Below are 20,569 nucleotides of genomic sequence, written 5' to 3'. Positions count from 1 at the left end.
TGTTCACAGCCATTTAGCTTGGGACCAGGAGGGTGGCAGAAGTCCATCCTAAACCTTTTGTTCATGCCAAAGTGCAATTTGTTGATTGAAAGATGCTGGATGATGGAGCTGGAGAGGATGGCAGGATTTGTTCAGCATGCACAGAAGCGCTCACAAAATGATTTGAAATTGGAATGCCTGCTTGAGCCAACGTGCTGCTAAGAGGCCACCTGGATTGGGTCATGAAGAACAAATTGCCCTTTCCCTCCCCACCCTCAACAGCCCAATACAAATACAAAATACAAAACATGAACAAAAATGTTCGTGCTCGGTGCCATTTTGACAGCAGAGACATTCCTGTTTTGTCAAGATAATGATAGCAAGGTAAGAATGTGTGTGACAGGTTTTGCTTCTACTTTTAGTTATGGGGGAGAAACACTTGTTCCGGTTTTTCACTCTACACTATTTAGACAATACACTGCTTTTAATTACTACTGAAGAGAGCTGAAAGGAATGAATGCTGGTGATTCCTAAGTTAGTGTTAATATCTTTAAGATTCAATTTAGCACTAGTTTCAGCATTTTTTTGAGACAAATACTGCTTAGCATCTGTGTTCAGAATTTTTAAAATGTGAGGTAGGTCGTTGGGATTATGTGAAGGCCAGATTCTGCTGGCAGAATTCAGCAGAGTTGTTTCATTTCATTTGCCCTTACACATTGAGGCATCCTCTTCTGGATCAGTGAGTAAACAAATGCAATTGAGTGAAATAGTTGTGCTGAATACAATGTACAGTGAAGAACTGTATTAGAATCAAATTTAAATTATCTTGTCCTTTAGTGTGTTTTAATGTGATTTGCTAAATTTGAAGCTGTTACAGGGTGGTTTTTTTTTTTTTTTTTTTTTGTTCTTGATTCTTGGTCAAAGCGTAAAACCAAAGTTTTTGTGTCTATATAATTTTCTTCATTTTGGTAGGAGAATGTGGAGATTTTATGTAGGAATAAAGGATCTATTGCAACTCATCTTTCAAAAGAATGGCTGTTAGGATAAACTGACCACTTCTTAACAGAAGTCTTAGAATCTTAATACAATTGTGTGAGCTGCTCTGGAATGATGAATTTAAAGATCATATGCATTCCTTTCTATAGGTAACTTTAAAGATAGCTGACTCCATGTAGGCACTTTAATGTTTCTGAAGCTGAGTCAGTCCAAAATTATTCCAACAGTAACCAGCTCTGCTTATGCATTATTTAGGATACAAATGCTCTCAGATAATTTCAAGTAATTTTACAAAATTTGTTACATATTCCAGACATTGGGGCAGCCTGCTAGAAATGACAGAAAAACTACATTTATGTTCTCACTTAGGAAACCATCTCTTATTTCCCCTTCTGTTTTTAATCCTTCATCTCTCATGTTCAAGCCTTTGAGACAGGGACCTTTCCCTCCTACTCACAGTTTTCACGTTAGATCATAAATAATGGATCATAAGCACTTTGAAGTACTTTCATTGGCTGACAGTGTCATCTCCAGTATTTATCTTGTCTACACTTCACTGTTTCCAAATGCAGTAAATCTGAGATTTCAGCCTGGTAATAGTCCTATCTCTTTATGATTTCATTGACTAAGAATTCAGATGTACACTTTTCCCATCTATCATATCTTAAGAGCTTTTACCACGTTGTAAATTGTGCAAGACTAGATTCACTCTGTCTCAAGAATATGATTCTTAGCCTGGTCGGATTTTGAAAATTCCCCTCCCTCCTCCAATGTCTCATTTGCCTTGCCTGTTGTGAAGCCTACCCATGGAGTTCTGGGATTAATTTGCATTCACCTGATCATTATGGTGTATAAATGCTGTAAGATTTTAGTGCATCATTTTGATCAGAGGGGTTTTTAATTCCCTAAAAAATTTACTCTGCCTGTGTCTTCAGATACATATTCCCAAGAGGCCCATGTGCTCCAGGATGAACCTATGAGCTCACTAGCATCCAAATTTTTTGTCATTTTGACATCTAAATATGTAAGTATATTCTACAGGGAGAAAGCAAAAACTTCGAGATGTAAATATAGACCAACTGGTTAAAGTTTTTCCATTAAAAATATAATTTTAATCATGCAAAGTATGTTTTTATTGGAAAGGTTTTGCTTTCAGAAACAAAAGTTTGAAAACTAAAGTTTGGCTGTGATCAAAGCTGTAATTTGCTCATGTCACCATATTCTTCTGTCTCTTTGAGACTGTTTCTCAGATCCATCACAATGACCTGATGTCCCAAGGATCAGTTGCCTAAAAGAGATATAATTACAACAAAGATCTAGTTAAAACTGGAAAAGGAATGGTGCATATAGAAAACCTGGTAAAGTAACAAAGTCATGATGTACCTAAATAAAAACTCAAAATGAAACATCCCAGGCATTCCAAAATTAAAGTGTTCGGAGCTATGGACTGAATTCTGTGACATTTCATTCTATTTACACAAATACTGAAATGGATAATTACAATATAAACAGTCTTTGTTTTCTGCCAGGATTTTCTCTGGCTGGGAAAACACCCTTGTCTTCAGTGATAAGACAGAAAGGGAAGCAGGATGGCTTCTAAGTAGGAAACCAAAGGACAGAAGTCTTTTCTGTGTGTTTTACTGACCGCTTTGACAACGTGGCTTCTTCAAACAGCATGCACTAAGAAGAGCAGAAATAAGCCATGTGGAAAGAAAAATAACTAGAATTTTATGTCTAAATCAGTTGTATTTCCTATGGTTGCTTACCCTGTTGATCCCAAGTAGCATGTGTTTGCTCACAAGGCTGAGCCATGCAGTTGTGTGCTGTAGATGGAAACACTGAAATAAATAACCACTGCATTTTATATGCATTTATTTAAGTAAAAAATGCCTAGTGCAGTTACTAGATAGCAATAACAGATTCTGATCTCTACCTCTTTTATTTTAAACAATATTATTTATTCACAGAAAAATGTATTTGAAGGGGTAACCGAGTTACCATAATTGTTGGGAATAGATAAACTTCTAATACAAAATGACTTACGAAAATGAAAGAAAAAACTGAGAAATAAGCTACTGTGGTGCTGCAAACCGAAATGAAAATACATTCTTAACATGGACAACAAAAATGCTCTCTAAAAACACGTAAGGTTTGATATTCTTTGTGGGAAGTCTATTTTTCATCTTGTGTTTTTTTCTTGCATCACTGTGGTTGCTTCACACCTCTTAAGTAATGCATACAGACTTCCACAGTGCACTTCAGATTCAGAATATACATATTCTCTGACTAAAAACTTTTCAGTAAATTAGCAAAACCTGACTGAAGCCATCTGGCATATCTCTGAATGCGTACTGTAGTTTCATGCCACTGGAGAAAAAAAAAACTCAGTTTAAACTTCTGAAGAAGTTTGTGTCTTTCTTTATTTTTCATTGCATGATGACAACATAATCATGCGTATAAATGTGGGAGCAGAAGGGATGTTTTGGTTTGGTTTTCCACATGCTGAGGCATCTTTCCTTTCTAAAACCATTTTGCAATGAATAGATATGTAGACACAATGACAGAAAATGTAATGCATTGTAAAGCCACCCAGAAGCTGCCTTCTGGTTTTATGCATATTTAAGTTCACATGCCAGGCAGACCTAAAAACAATCCCTGCAGAGCCTTGCTTCCTGGACAATTTAGATAAAAAGCCAGTTCCTGTGCTGGCCATCCTGGACTGGTGTGGGCACAGCGTACAAATGTCTGTAGGCAATGACACGTCCATCAGGATGTGACTGACAGCCTGAAGTGCCACCCTGGGCCCTGAGCCTGCAGATGCTCCTCCACCTGCAGCTGAAGGGGCTGTGGGGGGCTTGCAGGGCAGGACTCGGCTCATGTCGCCCATTCAGACACAACATGCCTCAGCCCTTCTGCTGCCAGCACGCAGATGGGGCAGCTTCAATCTCTACATATGTTCAGTTTGATCAGTAGCCAAAGTGTGCTTATTATTTTTTGACCTGTGGAAGAGGAGTAGATATTCTTTATTTTATGTACTGCAGGATATGAGCAGTGAACATCCAAGGTCTTATGAATTACATCCAGACTAAATGTGGTATGCAAACTTTATTAAGTAATAAATCTCTCCACATGAATTTTTCCATCCATTCCCATCTTTACTGAATTAAATGGTTGCTATTTTGATAGTGATGTTACTTAAGACAGTGCTGAGTTCTTAAACCAAGAAATTCATGTTAAGGAATAAAGCTCATACTTTAAAGAAATTAATGTCTCAGCCACTCTGTGGCTTATGAAAAAAGATCAATTCAGTGGTGTGTGAATTTCAGTACCTACTTCATGTGTTTATAAAAATCCACAGGCAATGCAGATTTCTCTAGGATAATCCACTCACAGATGGACTAATATTTCAGCTTACCCCAATTTTGGTACCACTAATTCCCTGTAGATATTCCAGTAAGTTCCATTTCAGTGCTTCCCTGCACAGGATCTTTTCTTCCTTTGCTGCTGCAGTAAGCCTGATGTCTTGAAGTGTCTTTGCTCCTGCATTTCTCTTCACTCAATGCATATCCTGCAGTCTTTGCTCATCTTCAGGCCCAGTACAGGAATAACAATGCAGAGAGGACTATTCCCATTCCTGACCATCCCAGAACAGTTTGTTCTCTGCTGAGTCTACCCCAGGCCAAAGACACAAAATCTGTCTCCCCCAGAGAGTCAGCCAATTGCTTGTACCGGTTGTTAAGAAATTCCCACATTTCTCTGGGCTGTCTGCCTGGCAGGTTCCCTTCTGGAAGATGGGTGGCTGTCCACAGAGCAGATGTCCAGGGTTTTGGTAAGTGCCTGACTGTGGGGGTAGCACCCACTGCCTCAGCCTCCAAATGAGCTGAAGAATTCTTTGATCTGTTGTCCATAGCATCTTGTGGGAGCGCGTTGCATTTTAGGTTTACTTGTGTATTTCACTCCTCTGACTTCAGGCATGGTCAGCACTTTCCAGTTTGTGTTAAATTCTCTCCTCACAGAGAATACATGCAGGTGGAGTTGGTGATGAATGACTGCAGTGAGGCTGAGATACAGCAGAGGTGCCACAGATGGCACAGATCCACTACAATATGCAAGGTGCAAGCAGTTTCTCCATGCACATGCAGCAGATTCATTGGGAAGACTCCAGGCTTCTCACCACCATGCACACACACACACACACACACACACACAGAGATAAAAACACACACACAAATAATTGGCTAAGACTCTTCATAAAGATACTAAGTACCAATACAGGCAGCAACCCTGCTTTCCTCTTACATTCATTTTCTGTTCCTGTTGATTATCCAAAAGAGCAGCTGTACTGGATCACACCATTAGTTCAGCTGGCTCCACATCCTGTTTGTCAGTAGATAAAAATTGAAGATTAGACCTGAGTGAGAGAACAGAAGAGGTTTACGAGATTAATTTTCTGAGTACTCAACCAAGTTGTACTTTGGGGGGACATCCTTGCCCAGTAACAGATTAACAATTTATTACTAAATAAGTGTTAAAATCTATGGCATCCCTTGGAAAGGCATTCAAAAGCTTGATTTCTCATTTTATTAAGAATCGCATCCTTTGGATTTCACTTGCCATGTCTAGCTTTTGTGCTGCAAGAAGAAAGGATCACACCTTGTATCCTTCATACCATTTCTGCTTCCACCTTTTCAGACTGCAGAGCCCACATCTTTTCTCGAGTTACCTGTGTGTAAGCCATTCTAAAGCTTTAATTTACTAATTGCTGTGGATATTCCCTGTTCTAACATACCATTTCTGAGATGACAAACCAAACTTATACACAGTATTCAAGATGTGTTCCAAATGTGCACATATGCTGTCACAGTTATGAAGGTTTGGTGGCTTTTCTTTTCCTTTGTAATTCGTAACTTTTCATTTAATCTTTCTTTTATTACATTGGAGCACAGAGCTGGAATTTTCACAGCTCTATTTATTAGAACTCAAAAATCTTGAGGAAATGGTCAGCTCAGAGCTCATTTTGCTTATGAAATTAGGGGTTCTTTTCCTGTGGGCATTACTCTCCTCTGAATTTCATCTGCCATTTTATTATCCAGTCAGCTGATCTCATGAAACCCTTCCACAGTTCTCCATAGTCCTGCCTTTTTACTACCCTGATTAAGTTTAGCAGACTTTCTCATCTCACCAGATCATTCATGAGCATCTCAAACAGCACAGGATAAGCAAAATGTACAGCAGGAGGCTCCTGGTAACCTTGGTCCTGGTAACCTTGTAAACAAAAAGCATATGTAGAATATGGACACGATTTTCAGACAATAAGAACAGTCTACATATGACCCTGGAAACAGAATTATGATAGCTGAATATTTCAATTATGTATTTATCATAAAAATTGCCTCTTACAAATTATTATTCTGAATCATAAACCTTCTAGAAATCATTCTTAAAGAGATGAAATTTTCTTAATTATTTAATCAACATTTGTAAGCATTGAAATATGTCTTCCTTGCTAGTTCCAATTACTTGAGAGTGCTAATAAATGTCTCCCTCTCATCTGTTTTATATTTTGTATTCAGGATTGTGTGCTTACTGAAATGTCAGGTAACAGTGATTATTATTATTATATCAGAATCTGAGGCTCCATGCCTCATGTATTTCTGCTTATTTTAAAAAGAAGCAAACAACATTTTTGAACTTGGCAATATAGCAGGATTATACCTGAATACCTGATGGGAGGTTCAGATGCAAAAGGTTGCATTATGAAGTGTCTGATACATCATTTAAAATATTTTACATGGTGATATAAAAGCTTATAGAATGGAGTAGGGACAGAGTGAGTGTTATCTTAGAAAAAAAAACATTAAGGGGGGGTTTTGTGAGTGTAGATTAAAGGTAAGACATTTCACTGGTTGAGGAAAGAGAACTCCGTGTCCTTCCAGTGTAGGCACTGAGAGGAGATGCAGGACCAGACAGGCTGAGGTCATAACATTTGTAAGATGTGCCATCTTACAAACTGCAGAAGAAACAGAATTGCTACATTTCTTCTGTTAAATGGGTCCTGATGCTCCTAACTTTAGGTGTTCCCATGGAATTAGATGCTTAAAGTAACTGAGAGTAGATGGTGTAAGTTTAATGGGACCTGACCAGCAAATGGAGACTGATAACAAACACTGACAAACTCAAGGAGTTCAAGGAGTTCAAAGAGTTTGAAGACTTCTTGTCAGCCAGAGCCAATGAATTAATTATCAAGGTAGCCTTTCTTCCTAGAGACTTTATGCATTCAGTTAACATGGAACTTTTTGGAAGGACATATCAGGGGAAGATCACCTTGCATAACAAGCAGTTGCAAACCCAATCACAATATATCTGACCAACCATGTCATGATTAATTAAGTCAACACTACAAATACTTTGTGATCATGTTCGCTAATGAAATATGAAAAATTCTGAATTATTGCAGAGTTAGCATGATGGCTCAGCAAATTCATGGTATTGATGCAGGACCCTCAAAATGATAACCAGTAAATTTTAAGACAAAAATTTCAACATGCAAATACTCCTTTTGTTTCCAGTAATTATTTTCCACAAATTTATTGGCACAGAATTAATCTGTGAAAGCAGAATAATATTTTTTAGAAAGTTATTACAAAGCTATCCTGCATTATTTTTTTTTGTTGGTATTTTTAAACTTAATTTTTAACCACATTTTACTAACCTTTATTTTCTGAACAGTACAGCTAAAGAGCTATAAGACCCAGAAAGAGACACATTTGAGTGTGTCAGGACCCTTTCATAGCCATGGGAGGTTAGTGTCCTCTAGATGGCATTCAAGGAATTGCTGCATGTGTGGAGGATTTTTTTCTTTTGTTTTTTTTGTTTTACTGTATTAAAGACTTCTTTAGCTGCTGGGTTTTTTTGGTGGGATCTTTCTTGCCCAGGTTTCATCATATGTTTGAGTACAAAGGGATTTGAGATGCATGTCTGCTGTAGAAATTTTAAGACGAAGGTCACAGAAATGGAGATCAATGCCAAGCACTGAGACATGGATCTGAATTAGCAGGTCTTACTGTTTGGTTTTTTAATGTGCCAAAGAACTTTAAATATCCTGTGTGGACACACTGATTTCTCAGACCTTCCAAACTACAGACTACAGCTGAATCACACATCAAGATAGGATATTGGGCAAAGAGAATTACTTAGAATATCTAAAGAAGATTCAAAAAAGGAAGATTTTCTTCATGATAAAAATAAAAGAGGCTTAGCAAAATTTTGCTACTGAGATCATTGTTTTGTGGGTTTTTCCAATGTAACAATATTGCTTGGTGAGCAGTAGTGAAATACTGATGTCTAACCCTGGTGTTTAAAATGAGCTGTCAAACTGAAAGTTGTCTATAAATTGTCAAGCTCCAATTTTGTGCATGCTCTGATTTCTTCTGGTTTTGACAGTGTTAAGGAGCTTGGACACAGAGCATAATTTGACTCTGAGTATCATTCTGAGGATCAGGCACTTAAAAGTTAGACCCTGAACCACTCAGCTGCACATCACTAATGTTCTGTGTGGATATGAGCCATTAGTTCTTACAAGCAAGTACCAGAGCTACAAGAGCAGAGTGTTTTCTCTCTGTAAAATTTCTGCAGTGCAGAAGACTCTTTAGGGATAGATAAAAGCCTGTTCCAGAAGGAAACTGTATGTAGCCAGCTTGCCTTTGGACTGAGCTAAACAGAAAGCTTTGTAACCAGATAATATTTCTGAATTTCAGAAGGCTCATTTGGTCCATTATTTTTGTCAGTGACAATAAGCTATGAGTTACACTGATGGAAGAAGATCAGGAAAGTGCCAAATAATGCTTTTCCATAGCTGGTCTTCCAGTTACAGTAGCATTTTAGTTAATAAGGAATGTTTTCACTGTTTCTTGACTCAGTGTCTGTCAACTCCCTAACTTTTTGGATGTCACAGGATTTTTATGGTCCTTTTTTAGATAAAAACCAGTGCAAGCTCTGCATGTGTCAGTAGGTCCCCTTGAGTTCATCCCTTGGACAAGAAGAGCTTGTGTAAGCCAGAAGTTCTCAGCTTTTCTCCTCAAGCCTTCCTGCTTTTCTTTTTTTCTGTAGGAAGCACATTTGTTGTGCTGCTAGAGATAGGAGATGAAAAATAGACCTGGGAAAAAGTCTCCAAGGGCAGAGCTCAGCACACAGAATGTTGAAGAACACAAAAACTCATTAAGTGTCAAGAAAAAGAACAGAAATACCAAAGGGGCATAATGGAGGAGTTCTGACAATTCAGAGGCTCTTGCCAAGAGGGCATTCATTGGATAATTAATTTCTTGGAAAGAAAAGGCAGGCTTCTGAAGCTAAGTGATGTACTGACCTGAAAGTGTGGATGCTCAGGTTTCCTTCTCACATGAATCTCTGTCAGGAGATTGCCACTCCATGAGCAAGTATTAATCCACAAGCTGCAGGGCATGAGCTAACTAGCAGCAAATAGTTGAAGAGGCTTCTCTTTTGAAAGGTTATTCCATAATTACCCAGGCTTCCACAAACCTCACTTTGAAATATATTTTACTGCCTATCATCTAATCTAATTTCTACACTTCTTTCTTGGTGTTTAAATTTTTGTACAAGTCAGAAATATGAAAACTCTTTAGATCCCAATGGTTTTTCAACTCTGCAGCGTTTTGTCTTTGTGAATAAAAGCAACTCAATCTTCTTGAAAGAGAAAAACCCACAAAAAAAGACATTTATTTTTCAAATGCATTTAATATTAGTGTGGCATGTTTTCAGAATATGAGCACAGTAGTCCAGAAAAAGCCACTGGCCTCTTCTGAACCTCAGGTTTTACATATAACAGAAGTTAAAGGCCAGCGGCTCTTTGCTTTTAGAGTTGATTTGCCCTGATGCCTTCAGCTGTCATTGCTTCTATCCATCACCCTGAGAACCTGCCCTCAGACTCAGAGGTGTGTAAACATCCCCAATGAGCAAACTAAAAGAAAACATAAATGATCTTTCACTATAGAGCATGTGCCACGATTTTTTGTCCATGGGGTTTTTTTTTTGGTAACTTAAACATGCTATTTCATGCAGAAGTATTGTATAGATACACCCAACTAAGAAAAAATAAATAAATAAAAGAAAAAATTTATTTAGGATTTTGACATATCTAAAATCCTGCATTGCTCTGGAGGTCACCTTTAAAGATGCATGGCTTGTTTTGCAATGAGCTTCTGTGCTGATGGTAGTGATGAATGTATTGAATACTGTGGCTAAAACCAGGGCATACATTTGATCTACAAGCACCCAAAGCAGGTGCAGCATCTCATCTCCTAACTACAAAGGGATTTAAGAGAACTTGCCAAAATAATCCCCATTTTTTTAACTTGTTTGAATCAAGCCAGATTCTACACTATTTGAGTAGAAATTGAACAGCTAACCTCCATTTGACAGCAGCAGTGCTTTTCAGTGATTCCTGTGCATCAAGTACAAACCATTGACTTCCTGGCCTCCTAGAATTGTTTCTTGTCTGTATGCCAGAGTTTAAAAGGGTCTGCTTTTCTGTGCATAGGTTTCCACATTAAAGATTTAAAAGATACTTGACCCTCAATAAAACAGACCTAGATTAAACCTTTGGAATATTTTTAGCATGTATTAAGCTTATAATAAGTTACACAATTTTGTTTGTAAAATCACTCTGGGAATTAATTTATGAGGGTATATTTATTTGGCATTGCTGTGATTTATAGAATGCTTTGTCAAAATCAACATTTTGAGGAACATTATTTGAATATTTTTATTTGAAGTTGGTATTGGATGTGTCTCCATGCACTTACACACATTTACTCAAAATGTTGAAGTACAGTAGCTCTGACATTCTCTGCACATGCCAACAAACACAGCTTTTACAGAAGGTTCACAGAAGATGTTCACATAAAATATTCATGATATTCTTACTAAAAGAAAAACCTCTTTCAGACCTGTAAAGTACTGTTTGACAGAAAATTACTTACAATCTGATCTAGCCTTGTATTTGGATATAAACAAGACCAGGATAGATTTGCCGAAATGAGTGTACATTTTATGTTTGCCTTTGTTATGTCGCAGGACGAGTAGCAATTAATGGAGTGAAGACATGGCAGATTTCCTAGTGCTTTTTAACCTGCTTATTTCATTTTCAAACTTCTGAGATCAATTTAGCAGCAGGAAGTTCTGCAGAGCAATTTGGTTGCAGTTGACCCTGGAGGGGTTGTTGCTGAATGAGACTTAGTTACAGCTCTGTTTCCATAATGACACCTCGCTGCAATAAATGACACCTTCTTAACCTCAAGTTGTATTTCCAATCAATTTATGGCAATGCCCAAGTTACACCAGGAGGCTGAAAACAAAGTTCTCTGAAGAAATGTGTCACCACAGGTTGTTCCCACATCACAGGGCACCTAGCAGTGCTGGAATGGTATTTTTAACTTGTAAAACACACGGGCTGGAACACATCTTTCTTCACGCTGATTAACATCATTATGGTAGCAATCTGAGTCTGTTGAGAAACCAATTTCTCCTGCCTCCTTCTCTTTTACCACAGTTTTCCTTAAAAAGGAAACCCCATAAGCCACTCTGTCATCTTTTTTAGAGGAATCCTGCATGTCAGGCATAGTACCCCAGGAAAGCACACGCACCAATTTCAAACATACCACCAGCCAAGAGTCAGTGGCTCGCCACAATGTTTGAGTCAGAAGGAACAGTGAGCAGCACAACACAGAACATTTGAGGTTGTGAAAGCAGAAAATCTGCTGCTTAAGGACGTAATGTTCTGTTACTTCTCCTGTAGGTGCCACAACAGGGTTTATAAACGCCATAAGGAGTGACAGGAAGGGAATGGACTTGCCTGGAGTGGCCTCTTGCACCCTTGCCCTGTTTTTGATCCAGAACAACATGCCCTGAAAAAGCCAGTGAAGAGAAGGGCCTTTTTTCCCCAGTTACCACATTTCTGCTGTGCCATTCAGCCAAAGAAGTTGTTGCCACCTGTAGTGAGCTGATACACCAGTCCCACACAACCTCAGTTTTGCCAAACAAGGAGAGGGCAGCTCTGGTTTTCAGAGAACTGTTCCCTCAGGAACCCCAGTGACCCACTGGGTCTTTAAGTCTCTCATTGCCTCCTGCTGCTGCAGCCCTGAAAGGCAGTAGAAAGGAGCCAAGAGTCTGCTTATTCTGATGCAAATCCCTTTGGTTGCCAGAGGCCTGTTGATTTGACATTATTTCTGTTTATGTGACAGGCATCCTGGTTTAGTTTTGCATATTTTTGTTTCGTTTGCATCTGATTCCTGGACTCACACCCCCTCTCTATGATTTTTTTAAATTGAATTTATTCTTCTTGCTTCAGACATACAGAGCATTGAAAGTAACTCCTTAAAACATAAATTTAGGTAAAGCATTTGTGTGATTTTTTAAGGGATACTATTTCTAAAAAAACAAACAAATTTGTAACTAAGATATTTTTAACCATTCATTGTGTTATAACTTGTGTAAAATATCTCACAATACTTTTTACCTTTGAGGTTTTGCACATACACGCCATCAGAGAGAGCAGAACAGCCACACAGTCTGACTGACAGCTGAGGCTTTATTTTAAACTTTTGTTTTAAGTATCTTCTACTAAAATCCACTTTGAAGTACCAGAAGGTGAGTAGGTCCTGTAAGGAGTAAAGATTTAGGAGTGCTTCTGTCTGAAGCTTGAAAAATGGAGAATGGCAGCACATTCTGTAAGTGAAAGGAAATCTGTAGTGTTGCAAAATCATGTGGATGAATAATTACTGTCTCCTTACATGAGATCAACAATAGATGAAAGCGAAATTAGGCAGCAAGGAAGAATTGCATTATGGAGCACAAAAGCCATGTTGAATCTACATTTACCCTGGAGGAAATCTGGGGGTTGTGTCTATCATGACCTTTAGCCCACCACACTGCAGCAGAATCCCGATTTTGACAAGGGTATTGGGTTCACTTGGCTTCCATCCACCATTTCTGAGCAAGCAAAGGAGATCTGCAAGGGGAAAGACTTTAAGATGGAGGGAGAGATGATAATTATAACTTGCTGGAGGCCTATTTTCAGTAAATGAAGTGCTTCAAAAGAAGCACACTGCTCTTTTGAGTGCAAACCTTCAGGGAACTAGTGTAAGAAAATGAAGTAAAAAATACTTTTTTTTACCTCAAACTTGTTAATTTGCTGGCTGTAATGCTTTGTCAGGGAAACACCATACTCAACTTTGAACTCCAAGGTTAGTGCCACTAATAGTATCCCCTCCAAGCATTTCAACTGTGAATTACTACAGAAATTATTAGGAAGATAAGAGACTCTATTATGGGAAGAATCAAATATCTTATCTAGTCACTGTACTAATTGAAAGCAAGCTTGTGTGGTAAGAAAACAAATTCTTGCTGAATTTAGTATAAACCTGATGAAACATCTTTAATATAAAGAGATAGGTTATGAACTGGGGGGGTTGTTTATAAAAGTTTAATTTCTGTTCATATTTCTGTGGGTTTTTTTTCCCATGTCAACTTGTGCTTAGTTTTTAGTCTTTTATATTCACACGCTTACACATCTAACAAGAAAGAGCTCACGTATTGCAAATAATGGAACTTATTGGCATTCACATTGTACGTTAAGATAGCTCAGTCAAAAGATTAAAGAAAATCTCTGGAGCACAACAAGAAAAGAATATAAACAGAAGTCTCCTGGATCCCTATCACATCCCTTGTTCATAAGATACTCTTTCTTCCCTTATCCTACAAAGATAGCAACAGAAGGATGAGCAAACAAACACAAAAGAAAGAAAGGATGAACTGCATCTCTGCTGGAGGATTAATAATCATATTGCAGGAATGAGGACTCCTCTGGATGACAGCACAACTACATCCTTCAGATGACTGATCATAGGCTCCATACATGTAATGTATGTAATGCAGGATAAAGGCTTCAGGCCTCTTAACTTCCCTGGAAAATCCTTGGGAAGTAGCTCAAATGGGTAAAATCCTGGAGGCAGTATCATGGATCAGGAGATGATTGTTTCATTGCTTCCAGTTCTGTTACTGGAGTAAAATGTCTTCTCTAAGAGAGGACCTTTTTACTGTTTATTACCTTTCTAATAGTCTTTCTAGAATCAGAAGTGAAAGTAGTATTTTTCTTACTGTGCCCAGAAATAAAGTCTGTTGTTTGTTTTGTTTTTTTTTTTAAATGTGGCATTGTGAATTAAATCTCAGTGCTCTTTTTGTTGTTATTTATAATATAAAATCATACTCAGTGTCCAACAGTATAGGAATTGTAATATAGTTACAGCACGTAGGCTGGTGAAACTGTAAAATTATAGTAGCCTTTTCTGGTATAGAAAAAGTGCAAAGAGTGTTTTTACCATCTGGAAGAACACTTCAGATTTGGACCCTGATACATCTCTATTCTGATTCATTGATTTCCTAACTTTTTTTTTTAATGGACTTGAGATTATGTCATGGACTTCCTTTACCTTTAAGAAAGTTAAAGTTGCTGGAGTCTCCTGGGAGTCTTTTCTCTTGACCAATTATCGGTCATTGCTGAGAATTGACAGCAGTTTTAGCCATTGAAAAGTAGAATCAACTTGTGAACCCCACCTTAAAGTGTACACCCAGAAGTTTGTGGTGGTTCTTTGTTTTCCTGACTGTGAAGGGTGGCAGAGCTCCGGCTGGTTTTCAGTTCCCTGCCCAGGCCATGCGGCTGGGCGGGGGCCGGGCTGGGCCCGCCGCGTCTCTCGTCTCCCGGCCGGGAGATGAGGCTTGCCCCGGGCCAGGTCGGGCTGGGCCGGGCCCGGCCCGATCTCTGGTTCAGCTGCAAGGTTTTGCTGTAACTACATTCACTAGAAAACTGCCGAGTGAAGAAGGAAAAGAGCTCGAAGCCTGCTGCAAGCAGAGACGGAGACCACGCTCTAAAGCAGCTATGAAGAACTTTCCATCGCAGACGGCTCCAGCTCCTGTTCAGCAGAGATCACCAAACCATCTACAAAAGCTTGGGCAAGATTTTAACTCTTTCTTATCCAGATAAAACTTGCGGATTAATCTTTTCATCCAGAGAGAGAAAAGGAGAGTAATCAACATGAAAAGAGACTTTATAAACTACTAGTGGCAAGAAAGAAAAGAGACTTCAAGAAAGGTAGAGAATTAAGGAGATGCTTTAATTAAGCTGAAATATCTTTCTGTTAAAACTATGGAGATGGACAATGAAGTCCTGAAAAAAACTCCTTTAATTCATAATAGAGTATGGGGAGGAATAAGGTGTTCAAAGTGTAAATTTGAGTAAAAAGTAGAGTAATTGTGGTATAGTGAAGTGCTGGGAGATTTGAAGCCTTGAGAGGCAATGAGAAAACTGTTTCTTAGTGAAGCTCACAGAAGCAGATGAAGAATACTTTTTTGCCTTTAACTAACTTATCCTTAAAAATGCTATCTTCAAACTCATGACCCATAACACATTTCAGAGTGATGTGGAATGGGAGGGGTGGGCTTTAATAACAGTAGCTCTGAGCAGCTGATATCAGAGAAACGAGAAACTATAACAAAAATAGTTTTCTTGTGACCAGCTCCATAAATTAACAATAAAGAACTTCTGTTTCCCTACAGAAACTGAGAAAAAGACTATAAGAAAATTAGAACTGTTTAAACCATCAAAATTATAAAGTTTTTGTCTCTGTTGTCATGTGAACGAAAGAATAGTGAGCAGTGAGAAATGAAAAAGTTTTTCTAAAAGTTTATTCTGGTGTTCTTATTCTTGTAGTTTGTCAATAAACTTTTCTTTATTCCTTTTAAGTTTTATACCTGGTTTGTTCTTATTTTAATCCATATCTCACAGCAAGAAATAAATAATTCTTTTTTCCCCTTTTTGTTAATTACTGGTTCAAAACCACGACAGATTATTAGATAACTATAACTTCTATAGTGTTAAGCATAGTTTGTTGGTTTAATTTGTGCCGTTAACCTGTGATTGAAGCTTGAAGAAGCCCTTTCCTTGTCATGACCAATAAAACATTTTTCTTTTGTTTTCTGACCCAACATAATCAATGTAAACTACTCATTACAGCACTGATATCTCTTCCACTCTCAACTGTTCTTCTCTTACTGGAAGAATTTGTTCCCCAACAGGAGGAATGTTGCCTTCCTGCAGGATGTTAAAGCAGGTTTCCTCCTCTGGAGGGTGAACCTAGCAGGGATTAATGAGTTTTGAAAGAGAAGCAAGGGGATTGAGTAGAGTTTAGTCACTATTTTCCCATAACTGCAGTTGAAAAGTGACTGAGATAGGAGAGGAGGAAGAGGCAGGGAGAGGGGTGGATTCCCTCCTCTGAAGGGCAACGCCACTCAGAAAACAGGTGATAAAGCCCTATATTTTGGTGGGTGTGATCTCTCCTGAACCTTGAAGCAGGCAGAGGTCTCAAGGAAAGAATAACATTGAGTTATGCAATTTGTGTTATCATTGGTAATGGCAGAGGTATAGAAACAACAAACTAAATTAAACATGCAATCCCAAATGGCATTATTTTACATATTGAGACTCCCAATATTCTACATACTGAGACCCACAGCCTTCTCATGAGGATGGTGTCCAAAGGAATAAAGCTGCAGTCCTCTCCACAGCATCTGTACAGTTCCAATCCCACTTCCGCTCTCTCCTCTCTGAATTTGTATCTGCTGGCTCTTCCTTGGTTTTGGGCAAAACAGATACAATTCAGGGGAAAGGAAGGAAGAGGACAAAACTACTGGAAAACCTGATCTTGTTTGATGGTAGATTTTTTTAACAAAAAAATGACTGAAGGGAGAGGTCTTTGAGCTGTCATGATTTCTCTTCACCAAGAAAACAAGATTTGAAATGAGATATGAAGGGTTGAATGATTCCATGTATGAACAGGTATCAGGTGAGCTTTGGTCATCAGCTGCCATAGGGTCTGAAGCTTCCTCACCATGAATGGACATCCTATAAAAGCTGTTCAGTCCTGGAAACAGGAGGCATTTCTTTGTCTACTTTCAGGCGTGTGAAACAAGAAATAACACAATTAGAAAATGCACTAAAGGAAAAAAGCTTCAGCAACACTACAGATCACCTATTTTGAAATCAGACAGTTATAGATAATGGAAGTCAGCCTCAGAAAAAGAGAACATTTCTAGGGAAAAGATACTTGGAGCCAGTCGTTGTTTAAAATACACATTACTCTCTCCTGTATGTAGCACATGAGAAAAAAAAAAAAAGATTCTGAAAAAGAGAAGCCAAAGGAATTTAGAATAAAAACAGCTCACTCTGAATTAAAGAATGAACTTCCATTATTCAATAAAACATTGAAAAGACTGAGAAGCTTATCAGACTAAATTAAATGAGGAGCTCACCACATTGTAGATGACTCATTGTGATTCAAGAAATTTATAACAGTGCAGAAGAAAACAGATGGTACAAGACTCCTCCATAAAAAAAACACAGATCAGTGCTGAGCTCAAGAGCCAGAAACCACCCTTCAGCCTAGGACCAATGGCAAGGAAATGCTGCCCTTAAAGTGATTAAAACCCACGCTGCTCTTCAAAGCATTTATTTTTTCAAATGGTTTCACTGGGTAACCATATTAGAGTTCTCCTGCAGCTACTGGATTTGAAACAACTAATTAAAAGAATTTCCCATTGATTCATCATAGGGACATTAGAGCATCTTTAGGAATGGGAAAATAGGATTTACCTATCTTACAATCTGCTGGTTAAAAGGAGCTGTAACAATAAGTAGATAGGATCTCTAAGGTCTAATTGACTTCTGCTCTGGTGAGCAACAGTTATAAGGAGCTGAAATTTCTCCACAGAAATGAGTGCTCTTTAGTAGCACTTCACAACAAAAGAAACAGAAACTCGGCTAGCTGTGCTTTTAATTGCTTGGCTTTATTTTTCTGTTCCTTCCTACAATAAATTTCTGACTGCAATCATAACTGGCAAAAACAGGATTATCCTTCTCCACATACAGGAAATGATCAATGGTGATTCTTCTGAGCCTTTTTGTTAAAAAGAACACTTTTTTTTGGTTGGTTGTTTGGTTGGTTGTTTTTTTTTACTTGAAACAAACACAAATACACTTCTCATGTTCACAGCTTTATGTGCACATCTCTGCACTTGGGTTTAGAAAATTCAGTGCTGGCACAGTGCTACAGGTGTGAGCCTTGCTGATTGTGCTTGTTGGTTTCATGTGCAGGTCAAGCACAGATGCTTTTAGGGGAGATCTAAAATAATTTTGTTCTGCTAATTTCCTACTGAGCTGTTTCCCAGGAAGATAACTGGGATTATTTCATATACTGAAGTTCTGAGAGGCTCTTCCAGTGCACCATGACTGTGCTTTTGAAATGCACTTTGTCAAATGGAAGAACTACTGTGTTGAGCTCAGGCTGAAAACATGCATGAATTGCTGTATAAATTTGGAAGTTAGAACACAAAGGAAAATCCCTGCCATGCAGTACCTATGAAAAGCTTGTAAAGCTTAGGCTATAATTTGAATATAATGTTGTATCTGCAGTCTATATTTTAAAAGCCTAGAAGAGCCAAGAATATAATTTTATCTACAGCTTAACCTCGTGTTTTCTGTCACCAATATTAATAATTTTGCAAGGATGCCCAGCTGATGCCCATCACCTCTAAGCAGGCACACAGGGGGTACAAGATGTATCTGACAGGTTTTTATCACTCCCTCAGACCCACCTGTAAATCACAGCTCAATGCCAGTGAATGATTCAAAATAACATATAGTAAACCAATTTATGTGAGCAGTGCCTTCCTAGGCCCTTGATCAGTGTTTAGCAATTACAAATCCAATATTTGCTAGCTCCTGCTTTCCTTTAAACAGGCCTGACTTTGTATCTTGCTTGGAGAAGTTGATTGTACCCCAGAGAAATATTATGAGAGCTCAACTTCACCCTCAGCTTCAAGAGTAAAAATTTCATTTTAGTTGAGGGAGTAGTTATACCGACCCAGGGATAACATTTTGGTTCAAATCCTGTGAATACTTTTTATTTATTAGTTTGTGTTTCATTGTGTTCAGTTACTTACATTATGCTGTTTAAGGACTTCCTGATAACCAGGTGAATCCTTTACTCTGCTTGGCAGGAAATCTTTTTTTATTTATTTTTTCCTCTGATACCGATGCATCAGACCTGTGGTTAAAGTGGCAAAAGTGTAGAAGTTTCCTGTGTAAACTCTTACACTTTAGTAGGGCTTTTTTCTGGTTTTATATGTTGAGTTTTTGCTTTTTGGTTTTGTTTTTTCTTCACATCAGAGAGGACAAAACTATTATCCCACAGAATCATTACCCAAAGGGAAGATCGACAGGGGATAGAAGTTAATTTTCTTTCTCAGATAAATGCATTATCACAGAGAAAAACGTGCATGTCTCCGTGTAGAGTTTCTCTTTTTTCAAAGACAAACACATGGGTTTGTTTTCTTTGGTGTTTGCTTGCATTCTAGAATTTATTTATTGTTTTCATTTCTTAAACATCCTGAAATGTTTACAGGAAAGAAAACTAAGGCGTGAAATTTTGTGACTAGAAGCAGATTCTCTTTTCATTTTCCTGGGGAGAGTCTTTCATTCAAAAGATAAAACCAGAAGTCATAAAAATGTGTTATTTTTAGGAGACAACTCCATGGAAACTTGGAAGTTAAGTAAGATTCAGAGGAGAGATGAATGGGGGAAGGTGTGTAATAAACTGATACTTTTTAGGGGAAAGACATACTGTGAAACCTGTGAACCACTTATGGTAGCAGGAGTGTTGATCTTAGGTGTGTTCGAGACTGTTGAATAATATGACTGGGTTTGCTGTAACATTTGGAAAAGCTGCACATCAATACTATTAAAACCACGTTAGTGCCTGGAGAATATTTTTACATGCTTGACCAGATTAATAAAATAAGCAAAGATCATTTTCTAGAACGCAATCTTTGCACCACTTGAAATCATTGCAGAGATAACCGTGTACCTTCTCTTCCAAAAAGGCAGAAAAACTGGTTCTTAAAATTGGTTAACCCCACAGGGAGATAATTTGGATCCTGGCTGCATCCATGGATGTTGGGCCCCTTCCAGAAGCTGCTTTTGCCCCCACTTTGCCCATACTCCAATCCCTTCCAGGGGCCTCCTGAAGGAGCTTGGTGCACACAGACACCTCACAAAGGGCCAAAGCACCCAAAAAGGGATTAATCGCCTCTGTTTTAAGCTGTGTCGCTTTATTTTACCCCAAAGAGTAAACTGAATGTACATCCTAAACAGCTGAGGTATAACATTTAATGAAGATTTGCCTGCGTGCAGAATGTGCTGCCTCTGGAGTGCGGTTCTGCTCCGGACACGGTGTTCTCGGAGCCAGCAGCGCGGCCCGGCTGGGGCAGGAGGCAGACCAAACATTCCTTTTTTTTGTGTTTTTGCACACAGCCATTTTTCAGAAGCTGCTCTGCACTTCAGCAGAGGAGTTACCAGCGTGTACTTGAGACATTAATTCCAGGTTATATGGTTTCCCTGAGAATTGCCATCTGTCATGCTTTTCTGTCTGGAGGTCACTCCAAGTTGCCTCGGGTTGGTATTCTCAGA

General features: G+C 38.4%; 1 protein-coding gene across 2 annotated transcripts in view; it reads left to right on the top strand.

Moving 5' to 3' along the window:
- EPHA6 (EPH receptor A6) overlaps nt 1-20,569 on the top strand; it is a 372,812-nt gene that overhangs the window by 234,063 nt on the left and 118,180 nt on the right. The gene's annotated exons all lie outside the window — the stretch shown is intronic.

Source organism: Poecile atricapillus, chromosome 1 (assembly GCF_030490865.1).
Source record: "Poecile atricapillus isolate bPoeAtr1 chromosome 1, bPoeAtr1.hap1, whole genome shotgun sequence".
NCBI classification, from domain to species: Eukaryota; Metazoa; Chordata; class Aves; order Passeriformes; family Paridae; genus Poecile; species Poecile atricapillus.
This window is presented reverse-complemented; position numbering and strand designations above follow the sequence as displayed.